General features: G+C 43.0%; 1 protein-coding gene across 1 annotated transcript in view; it reads left to right on the top strand.

The window, feature by feature from the left end:
* The window catches only part of LOC134206115 (pituitary homeobox homolog Ptx1-like), a 238,426-nt gene that overhangs the window by 14,467 nt on the left and 211,750 nt on the right, over window positions 1–12,209 (top strand). The gene's annotated exons all lie outside the window — the stretch shown is intronic.

Below are 12,209 nucleotides of genomic sequence, written 5' to 3'. Positions count from 1 at the left end.
TCACTTCTAACTGTAAACAGTGAGAAGCGCGAAGTGAGTAGTGAGACGTCTCACTACCCACTTCGCGCTACTCACTTTTCGCAGTGTGAAGTGAGAAATGACGAGTGAGTAGTGAGACGTTTTATTTCTCACTCCTCATTTCTCACTTTTCGCTTGAAAAAAGCGTGAAGCGTGAAGTTAGTAGTGAAACATCTCACTTCCCTTCTTTGCACTAATCACTTTTAACAGTGAGAAGTAAGTAGTCTCACTTTTCTCTCCTCATTTCTCACTTCGCATTGCGAAAAGTGAGAAGGGCGAAGTGAATAGTGGGACGTCTCACTACTCACTTCACGCCTCTAACTTTTTACAGCGGGAAATGAGAAATGAGGAGTGCGGGGTGAGACGTTCCACTTCTCGCTCCGCATCTCACACTTTTAAAATGATCTATTCTGCCAAATGTATTCGGCCAAATGTCCTATTCGGTCAAATGTCCGAATCGGCCAAATGACCTATTCGGCTGGATGGCCCTTTCGGCCAAAGGCATTTCAGCCTAGTGGCATTCGGCGAAATGGGTTTCGGCCAAACGACTTTTTCCCAACTTAAGTAGTTCTGGCAGGTTACTGTTAGAATACGAAATAAAGGTCGAAAGGATAAAACGTCAAACGTGGCAAAAACGTCGAAAAGAACAAAAGGTCGAAAGGGACCAAAGGTCGTCTTATGACAGGTGAAGACATTCCACTAAAAGAGTTCACTAGTTTTCATAATATTTCATTTATTTAAAAACAAATCTTAATTTTCGTAAAGTAATAGTTCAGTTGGACGTTTATCTACGATAACTTTAACATGGTCGAATTCGGCCTGCTGGCATCAGTGCCTTACACGCCGACTGTCTCAGCTGATCGGCTGCCCACGGTTGCGCAACCTACAAAGCGCTTATCCAGTTTTAGTGCACTTTCACGTGTCCCCTCTCGGCACGCACTCGGGTAAACCTTCTCCGCTTATCAGAGCTAATCAGTTGTGTGCATTCTGGCGCCACTCCAGACCGAACGACCGACGGTTCGTCAACAAAGCCAGACCCAGCCAGAGAAAGGGGTTTCCCTCCTAGCATCAGCAGGCATGCACCACTACTGTAGTAGAGGAGTGCAACTGCAGTTCACGCATTGCGTCGTAGTTGAACCCGGCACCATATGTTTGCGCTCGTTTATAGCCACATACAGACGGAGCCGGTTGTAAATCATGTGGAATTTACACACGCCAAATGGAGCACATATTTTGGTCTATCGGAAGCATTTTCGGGGATTATTACATTATCAGAAATATGACATGCCAATGAGGCTGCCTTGAAAGCACGTTTAAATTTCAACGAATTTTCTCGGACCATCCCTACCGGTACGGGTCTAATCGACGACGACAATCAATAATTTTTGGATCGTTTCACCTCCGAAGAACCCTTTTTTTTCACTTATCCAACTCTGTGCTCTGATGGGGGATTTGCTGTCAGTCAGTCATCGTTTGCTGCCGCCGCCCGCCGCCACCGCTAGCGCTGTCTGTCATTCGTGTCTAGCAGCAGCGATAATTCCAATTTAGGCTCTAGCTAAAATTACCTTTTGATTGAGTGAGGGTGCCATTCAGCCTAACCCGTTTCGGTTGAGGCAGAAAATGAGAATGAATCTAGGCGAAACCTTCCAAACGTCTACCGAGGACAGGAGGCTTTCTCGATGTTGCATCATATTAAGGGTGTTAAGGGTGGGGCAAATGTGTTTCAAGCTTCCAAATGGGATTCTTTTTGTGAACCACCAGCTTCGAGTTGCAAACTACAAAGTACCGTGCGCTCTTTAAATAATCTATGCAATGTAATTTTGTCATCATAATTACTGAATGTTGATGTCAACTGTTGATAGCAACCCTTAATAAATCCAATAGTTGGAAACCAATCAATTTGGACCCCACCGGCAATTTAATTTTGATTGATTTCGATCAATGCCACTGCACTGCTAATTCCGGCACTGTGTACAGCCAATCGGAAGATAAGACTTTGCTCTAGTGCAATTAAACCTTCATATTTGACGTAAGCTAGATGAAATGTGGGATCTCCAAACGGCAGGGTAGAGAGGAACAATGAACCCTAATTGCTACAATCTTGAAATGGTGTTGTTATCATGTGGTTTTACCTCGCCCAACTCAAACTACAAATTGATTTTTTTGCACTTCAAAATAAAGATATTCAGTTTCCAACAAACTTCTGGGGGTAAATCCATTGTTTGTCGTCGTTGTTTAGGGAAACACGCACCTGGCGTCCGCTTTTTATCTTTTTAGTCAGGTTGAAGCGTACCTAGATGCGCATTTGTTATGTGAAACGCTTGTGTCACTGTGGTTCCACATTTTAAAACTTTACTAAATTCCCCGTTCTTCCCTATCGACGAAACATTTCGATCGAGATTTTAAAAAGAAAGCATCGTATTGTGATGGGTAACTCTAGGTTGGGAAAAGTGCTGGCGAAAGTAGCTACGACGCTTGCTAGGTCGACAAACGACTACGCGACGTCACCGATTTTTGATACAAAAAACCAAGAGCATGAGTATTTCGGCTGGTCGCCGCCGGAGCGACCGACGACGGCGACGGTGGCTCAAACATTTAAAATTACCCAAATAGAAGCTTATCCGAGTGTAAATATTGTTTCAACGACGAACGATGATGCCTACGCAAACAGGGCTACCTTTTTGGAGGCTAGCTGGCTGTAGATTGGAAGACATGCGACGACGGTGACTTGGCCGTCGGCACTAGAAATTTTACCAGAATAAAATCAAAACTATGATATATTCATCTAATGTGGTGATACACCGTTGCTTCTAAATGGCCAAGACCTATATGATTTGATGCACTGTTTTAAACTTAAATTATCTTCAGGAAGTTTTTTTGACTTGCGTATCTTTGTTGAGTGGTTCGGTTCAACTGCGATTTTATGATAAATATTAAAAATAAATTATAGCCTTTCAGAAACTTAGCTTGTACGAGAAAGGTAGCAATGCAGCCTTGAAACTAGTTACAGTAACATGTAACGATGAAAGATGATGTGATTTTCTAACTTACACAACTTTTTTCTGACCACGAAAGGAAACGGGGGCTCGTAAAATGTAATTAGAGTCCAATGAGACCAACAGCAAATAAGATAGACATCTGATGGGGGAGAACTAAGAAGTACAGCGAAACAAAATATATCCTACATTTTTAATTGGCTTATGAAATATTGAACGTGGACTACGATATTATGATAAGACTCCTTAGAAACGATGGGTAGAAGGGAAATCTTTAAAACAGAAATGGCCATACAGCTATTTTTCGAATATTAACGGTTTTCAATTTGGATTAAAACACTGTGTTCTGATTCTTTTCTAATAAGGAGCTCAGTTACAGAAAGATTGAAATACAGGCAAAAGAGTCCCTTAACCTTTCCGTCCTTGACGTCTGTTTTAAGGGCTTTCAAATATTAAAACTACTGTAAAAACCCCATTTCTTGACCGATTCCTTCGCAACAAGTTGCATTCGAAACCGGAGGGATCCCAATTTTTGATCCATACTGGATTTGAGTCAATGGCAGTGTGTAATATGCATAATATTTATCCATTGCCGATATCTATCTTATCGATTGTAAGTCTCACGTGACTCGCCATAGGCAACCGACGCGTAAGTAAGTATTTTGTCCCCGACAATTACCTAACGTATTCGGCTGATCCTTTCCCTATGGCACGAGGCAACACATTTTGCGATCATTGCCGGGCAGATGACCTGGCAAGAATCCACCAGCGCTGTGAACTAGAATCTGCCAGCAATGCCAACTGGAGTCCATCAGCGATGCCCACAAGAATCCGCCAGCGATGCCCACAATGCTCATAGAAATCCATCAACGATGCCCACAGGAATTGCCCACGATGCTCACAGGAATCCACCAGCGATGTCCACAGGAATCCGCCAGCGATGTAAACAGGAGTCCGCCAGCGATGCCAACAGAAGCCCACCAGCAATGCCCTGAGGACTCAACCAGCGATGCTCACAGGAATCCGCTACTAATTCCAACAAGAATCTGCCGCCGATGCCCACAGGAATCTGCCAGCGCTGCCCACAAGAATCCACCAGCGATGCCAGCGAGAATCTGCCAGCGGTGTCCGCAGGATGCTGACAGGAATTCACCAACGATGCCCACAGAAATTCGCCTGCGATGCCCACAAGAATCCACCAACGCTGTGAACAAGAACCCGCCAGCATTGCCAACAGGAGTCGACCTGCGATGCCCACAATCCATCCGTCCGCAATGACCACAGGAATCCGCCAGCGATGCCAAACAGAATCCACCAGCGATGCCAAACAGAATCCACCAGCGATGCCCTCAAGAATCCACCAGCTATGTCCCTGGGAATCCATCAGAGTTTCTAACAATAATCCACCAACGATGCTCCGATGCCCACATGAATCTCTCAGCGGTGTCCGCAGGATGCTGACAGGAATTCACCAACGATGCCCACAGGAATCCGTCAGAGTTGTCCACATGAATCCGTCGGAGTTTCATACAAAAAATCCGCCAGCGATGCCCACAAAGCTCACAGAAATCCACTAACGATGCTCACAGGAATCCGTCAGAATTGTCCACAGTAATCCGCATAAAAATACCCGAAGAAACTACAAAAAAAACAATTAAATTTGAGTAAGTTTAACAAAACAGGTGTAACTACAAGCTGTTTGGTTCCATGAAAAATCTCACAAAATATTGTTGATTCAAATCTTCTAAGACGAAACATCACAATTTTGAGAATTTTCTAACAATTTCAAATTTCGCACAAAGTTTCCAATAAGGGGATCTGAGATTCCATGTTGTTAAAGTCCCTTCTAAAGGCTTCCTTTTGTACTACAGTGAACTCTCCCTTACTCGATATTGAAGGGACCATCGAGTTAATGTCGAGTTAACACATCAAATACTTTTCATAGCATGTAATTCTATGTTTTAAGGTCATTTGGGCGAACGCCGTTTGGCCGAATAGTTGAAATTATTTCCTTATAACCGTGAGAGATGAACAGTGAGAGGTGAGAGCTGAGACGTGAGATGTTCGAAGTGAGTACAGGGTAGTGAGAGATAAGTGCTGAGAAATAGAAGTGAGTACTTAGTAGATTTGTGCAGTTACTAATGAGAGTTGAGTATTGGGAGGTGAGAGCTGACAGATGAATGGTAAAAGGTGGATGAAGAAGCGATGGATGTGAGGTGAGAGGTTGGAAGTGAGTAATGGAAAGAACAGAAGCAAAAGGTGAGAGTGAAGAATGATAATTGGTATGTTAGCGAGATGTTGAAAAGTGAGAAGAGAATGATGAGACATAAGAAAGATCCAGAAAAAAAGAGATATAAGTGAGAGGGAAGAAGAAATAAGGGGAAAGGTACAGGAAAAGGAGGAAGAAAGAAAGTAGAAGGAAGGGTACAAGAAGATGAAAAAAGAAAGAAAAAAGGAAGTGATAAGAGGAATGACGGAAATTGAAAAAAAGGATTGATTTCACCATTTTTAATTCTCACATCTCACTTCTCACCAGCCATATCCCACTCCTTACTTCTCATTCCTCGGTCCTCAGGTGTCACTTCTCATTTCTCACTTGCCACTTCTCACCTCTGACTCCTCGCTTCTCAATTTTCACCTATCACTTCTTACTTCTCACTTTCGTCTCCTTTCTTTTCACTTCTTACTTCTCTCTTCAAACTTCTCATTACTCAGTTCTCACTTTTCACTTTGCACTTCTCTCTTCTCAGTGCTCACTATTTACTTCTCACTTAGCATTTTCAGTTCTCAATTCTCAATTCTCACTTTTCACATCTAACTTTTCACTTCTTACCCTAGCAGCACAATTCACGTTGATTTGGTTGCTATAACTCATATATGACCAAATTTGGTCATATATGAGTATCATCAACTGATTTACAACAGGTGTGTTACTCGGGTACGTCTTTCTAAGGAAGGAAGAAGGAGAACGAAGGAAGAAAGTGGAAGAAAATAGAAGGAAGAGGGAAGAAAGAAAAAGAAATATGGGAAAAAGTAAAGGAAAAGGAAATAAATTAGAAGGAAGAGGGAATAAGGAAGAAGAAAGAAGGAAATTGGTAAAGGAAGAAGAATGAAGAATGAAGAAGGGAGCAGAAATAAGAAAGAAGGAAGTTGGAAGGAATAAGGATTATTTTCACACTTCTCACTCCTTGATCATCACTTCTCATTTCTCATTTCTCCTCTCTTATTTTTCATTTCTTACTTTTCAGTTCTCACCTCTTGCGTCGCTTCGAAATTTTCACTTCCCACTTCTTACTGCTCACTGCTCACTTCTCACGCAGCAGTTCTCACCATTCGATTCTCACTTCTTACTTTTCACTTTTTCATCTCACTTCTCATTTTTTTCTTCTCACTTTTCACTTCCTGCTTCGAATTTCTAATTTTCCACTTCTCACCTCTCACTTGGCACTTCCCAATTCTACACCAACATTTCAAAAGGCTGAAACTACTTTTGTAAACATGAACTTCTAATTTGAGCCCACAATCCAACATCACAGTTGGAAGCAGCGAACCCTCTTCTTCCATTCAATGGCGCTGGGTTGGTGGGTGGGCTTAAATCTCAATCCCCACTTCTCACTTCTTACTTTTCACTTCTTATTTCATTATTATCATTTTTCACTTCTCACTTCAAGCTTTTCAATACTCACTTTCCACTTCTCACTTCGAATTTCTCACGCCAACTTCTCACTTCTCATTACTCACTACTACTTTTCACTACTCACAATCTTAGTTCATTTAAAACTCTGGCCGGGTGGCGTTCGGCCAAATGGCCCGACACCGCGTATGTCGTGCATGTGAACCGTTTCTGACAGCATCGAGTTAACGAGGTGAAAATGAATTGGAAAATTTCTTAGACTGATGGCCCATTCACATATTCGCTAGTTCTAGCGGACAATACTAGCGCGAAATAAGCATAATGTAAACACTATTAGCAGATGACAATTCCAGTTTACATTGTGCTAATACCGCGATAGTATTGTCGGATAGTCCGCTAGAACAAGCGAATATGTAAATGGGCCATTAGAGAATATCGAGTAAGGGAGGTATCGACTCACGCAGTATGCTAGATTCAAAGGACATTGAATTTAATTGAGTAAAGTAGAATTCACTTTACATAAGATGATGGAAGGACCTCTGCAAGTGTCGTTTTGTGATGTGTCCGGCGCTGGCTGGGGGATCTCCCCCTAAGTGTTATAGTTTGAAGTTCAGAATGCTATGGAAGCCTGATGCTTTTATGGTTTTTTTTTACGATTCGATATTGATGTTATACGAAATAACTATCTATTTGTCAGGAATTGTGAAACGATTCATAGAGCCATTGTTGTTTAATGAAATCAGAGATGAAAGGGGCCGAAGATTGCATTTTAACATGTTGGTTAATTTCCAGAACGGCTTCGCACAGTCTGGGAGAGGGGGGAGGGCTGTTTGGTCGAATACCGTTCTGCTGAATGCCATTTGGCCGAATATATCATTTGACTGTAAGTTATTTGACCGAAAGGGTTATTTGGCGAAAGAATCATTTGGCCGAAAAGGTCGTTTGGCCGAAAGCGTAATTTTGCCGAATGGGTGATTTGGCGAAAGGGTCATTTGGCTGAATGGGTCATTTGGCCGAAAGGGTTATTTTGCCGAATGGGTCATTTGGCCGAAAGGGTCATTTTGCTGAATGGGTCATTTGGCGAAAGGGTCATTTGACCGAAACGGTCATTTGCCCGAATAGATCATTTGCCGAATGGGTCATTTGAAAAGTGAGAAATAGGGAGTGAAAAGTGAGACGTCTCACTTCTCACTCCTTATTTCTCACATCCTACTGTAAAAAATAAGAAGCGCGAAGTGAGTAGTGAGACGTCTCACTACTCACTTCGCGCTTCTTAATTTTTACAGTGAGAAGTGAGAAATAAGGAAAGAGAAGTCAGATGTCTCACTACTCACTTCTCATTTCTCACTGCTCGCTGTTAAAAGTGAGTAGTGGAAATTGAGAAGTGAGACGTCTCACTACTCACTCCTCATTTCTCACTTTTCAAATGATCTATTCTGCTAAATGTCCTATTTGACCAAGTGTCCTATTCGGCCCAATATGCTATTCAGCCAAATGACCTATTCGACCATATGTCCTATTCAGCCAAATGACCAATTCGACCAAATGTCCTTTTAGGCGAAATGTCCTATTCGACCAGATTTCCTATTCGGCCAAATGACCATTTCGGCCGAATGACCCTTTCGGCCAAATGACCCATTCGGTCAAATGACCCTTTCGACCTACTGGTTTGTTCGGCCTAGTTTCATTCGGCCAAATGGCTTACAGCCGAATGGGTTTCGGCCAAACGACCCTTCCCCCTTCGCGGATCTGGTGGGAATAATTCTTGTGGTCACCATTCTGGCCTTGTTACTCGCAGACTGGAAATGCAAGGTGGCGTCAGCTGCCAGCCTTTTCTATGGTTGCAACGGTGGAAGGACTGGAATCAGTCGCCGAGGAGGCGGAATTGTTAAAAAACAGTTTTGATCGTCAAGCGGTGGAAGAGAGCCTCGGTTTGGACGGTTTTTGGTAGAGGCCTTCTTTCACACTTCATCTGTTCCCATTCATCGACGCTGTGGTCTCCATACCGCAACGAGTGCATCAAACTTTCACGAAAGAGTTTCTGGTTCCATGTCTGATCCGGAAACAGTACATGCAGTCGTTGAATTTGGTCCACCCCGTTATTGTGCCAATAATGTTCGTGATTAGATTGAAATCCTGTTGCGTGGCGTTGCATTGCGCGGTCGCGTTTTCTCTGGCTTGCCCCTTAGGGGCTTCTTGCCAATGACATCGATGTAGAAGTGGAAACACTTGGCATTCAGGTACTCCAGAACCTTCGTGTAGTGAGTTTTAAACTTTCTCTACAGAGTCTAAAGGTACACATGGGGGGACAGAGCTGACCACTGCGTTTCCCATAACGGAACCAGGAAATGAACACGTCACGCGCGAACACGACCAAGTATTCGCATGCACACTGCACAGCCTGCTTGTAACTGATGAGAAAAACGCGATTAAAGATAAATTTACTTTTCGTACCCCAAATAGTGCGAAGGAAAGTGTTTCCAGGTATAAAACCAATAGGGTCCTAAAGCCCTACCTTGTTTATGATTGCAAGCGATATTGTAACGGTCAAGAATACATGAACCGATGGTAAATAAATTCTGGCAATGGCTGAGCAACTTCTGTTGCTGAAAAGGCGGGATGATTTCGCACAGCGTACGGTAGATGTGGTGTTGAAACTCTGTGGTACACTCCAAATAATTTAAACGTTCTTTCCACCTGAATTTTCAGGTGCATTCTACGTGCACACGTAGCTGTAAATCCTTCAGAAAATTCAGGTGAAACTTACGTGTCCGGTGAATTTTATCCAAAACTCAGGTAGAGTTTACCTGATTTTCACGTAGAATCAGAATTATACCGGAAAATCAGATAAAAGTTACGTGAATTTCAGGTGGAAAAAATCTACGTAGTTTTTCAGGTGGAAACAACGTGCAGATTTTTTTGGGTGTAATTGATGGCGGTTGAATAACGATCGAAGAAGACTGTGTCGTGATGGCGCAATTTTACCTCTTCGCCACCGGTCTCAGTGGCGCTTGCTTAGACGGGTTTGCTCTTTATTTGGCAGTTTGGATGAATGCTGGCCTTTATTCATCCAAAATGCTGAACCTCGGAGTGGTTCTCCCCCTACGGGTGGATATTCGGGTGGACTGTATGTATTTCCCTTCCTTGGAGCTACCGATGGGTAACGGTTTGGTGGGTTTTCTTCCGATCGCATGGGGTTTGAAAACTCGTTGATTCACTGGAAGGCCGATCTTCCGGACGTCGAGAAATTACAGTACCTGAAGGGATGTCTCACAGGTGGCAGGCAAGGCTCTCATAGATCCGATGTCCATCACTAAGACAAACTACCAAGTGGTGTCGTCAAGTCCAAGCTTTGTCCAAACTACCAGTGTTGGCTAAAGAGTCAGGCTCGGACCTTCAGTCCTTGCTGGAAGGTTTTAAGCGGATTGTCCAAAACATGGATCAGATTATTCAACCCCAGGACTACAAGGATTTGTTGTTGATGGACATCCTAGGATCCTGCCTAGATCCGGTCACTCGTCGAGCATGGGAAGAGTATTCGGCTTCCAAGGAACAGGATTCCATCAAGGATCTAACGGAGTTCCTTCAAAAACGGGTTCTAGTGCAAGGTTTGCTACCTTCGAACACTGCAGATCTCAAGGGAGAGTCGCTGGCATGTCGCGTAAGAAGTTCGTAGTCTCACTAACAAGTTATAGCGCGGTTCAAACATCTGGTTATCGATGCGGGGCTTGTTCAGAACCCCATTCGCTGTATCAATGTCCAACATTCAAATGTCTCTCTGTGTCAGGTCAAGACAAACTCCTTCGCAATCATTCGCGAGTGCTTCTCTCACTCTCACAATGACTTGTTTTCGATCGGACATGTCCGATGCAGCTGAAGGTAGCCCACCGCATTCACCGGTACAGGCTGAATCAAATACCGCAAGTACGGCGCAGCGAAATACCAGTTCAAGTACCTCCGCAGTCTGAGAATCCGTCTCATCCAATACGGCGTTCCAACGTTCTTCATCAGTGCTGCTAGCTACAGCAGTGGTTTCAGTGGAAGATGACACAGGTATCCATTTTCCTGCACGGGCCTTGCTGGACTCTGGGTTCGAATGCAATTTAATGACGGAGAAGTTGTGCCAACGTTTAAATATTCAACGTAGGCGTTCGGATGTATCCGCCATGGGTATAGGACAATCCAATTTGCAGATCAAACACAAAGCTGTTGTATGAATCAAATCACGAGTTTCCGAGTTTTCTCGTGAATTGGAATTCTTCGTTCTGTCGAAGGTAACGGCAGATCTTCCAACGATAACAATCTAAAGGGCATGCTGGGAGATTCCGCAAGGCGTGTAGCTGGTCAATTCAAATTTCCGCCCTACCTCACACAAGACAGGGCAAATGAATTGTGGTGACAAATAGGCCTTTTGCTGAGGGCTAATGTGACAACAAAACGGAACGTAATTAACTTCTTGAAAAAGGCACAATAGGGCACTGCACGGACTGCTTTGTTTCTTTTTTGCTGCAAAAAAATAGAAAACAACAAGGCCAGTAAATGTCAAATTTCATGAAGAACAAAAGAGAAAAGAGATTCGTCCGTGCAGTGGCCTATACATGTGTCCGAAACGTCGGATGAAAACATAAAACCTCATTTTTGATCCCAAAAGACTGAAAGTCAAAACCTCAAACGTCGCCATCTTAGTCGAATCAATTCCCGTTCCCGTCAAAAAAATTTATTCGCTCAATCGATTCTTTGACTTATTTAAGTTTTTTTTGACGTAGGACTACGTCTGTATTTTCTATATTGGGGTACACTTTACGATTGCGAAAATCGGGGACCGTCACGAATATATGATAGACTTTAAACGTCAATATCTCAGCCGTTTCTCGATGGATTTCCAATTTTTTTGGACCATTCGATCAAGGATGAGTCAACGCTTCCTTGTATTTATTTGAGAGTACTAATTTTTAATTGATAATTGATAAAAAGTTTTGATATAGGTAAACCAACCAATCACGTGCATGCATCACTGGAACAGACATCAAAAATCAATCACTTACGGGTTTGGATCTTATCCTTGGTTTGAACAAGGTTTCACGTAGAGCAGACGCATCAAAGTGATCGCAGCGCAGCGGACACAGCGCTAGTAACATTTTCAAGGAAAATTCATCGGATTAGTGATGGTCTTCGGTGTGTCGCTGCAGATCTTTCAACCTCAACGAACCAGCATTTTATATGAAGAAAGGGTTGACTACAAAAATAGCACTGTTGCGATCCCGTGTCAACAGTGGCGATGCTTTTATTACATTACATTTATTATAAATTATGGTGTCAGTTAGTTGTTAGAAAGGCGCATTGGGGAAAGAAAATTGGTGCTCCTCAGAACTAGCATTTTCTGAACAGAAAGGTTTAATTGCGAAAATAGACTGTTTCGATGGTATCGGCTTTTGGCGTGGAAGCTTGGTTTCTGTTTGTGATTCCATCCATTCAAATTTACGGGCTTAATTTGTTGAATACAAGAAGATGCTTTCCTGCGCTCGACCCATTTTGATCGGGATTCCGAAAAGAGCGGTTTA

The sequence above is a fragment of the Armigeres subalbatus genome, chromosome 1, assembly GCF_024139115.2.
Source record: "Armigeres subalbatus isolate Guangzhou_Male chromosome 1, GZ_Asu_2, whole genome shotgun sequence".
NCBI lineage: Eukaryota > Metazoa > Arthropoda > Insecta > Diptera > Culicidae > Armigeres > Armigeres subalbatus.
This window is presented reverse-complemented; position numbering and strand designations above follow the sequence as displayed.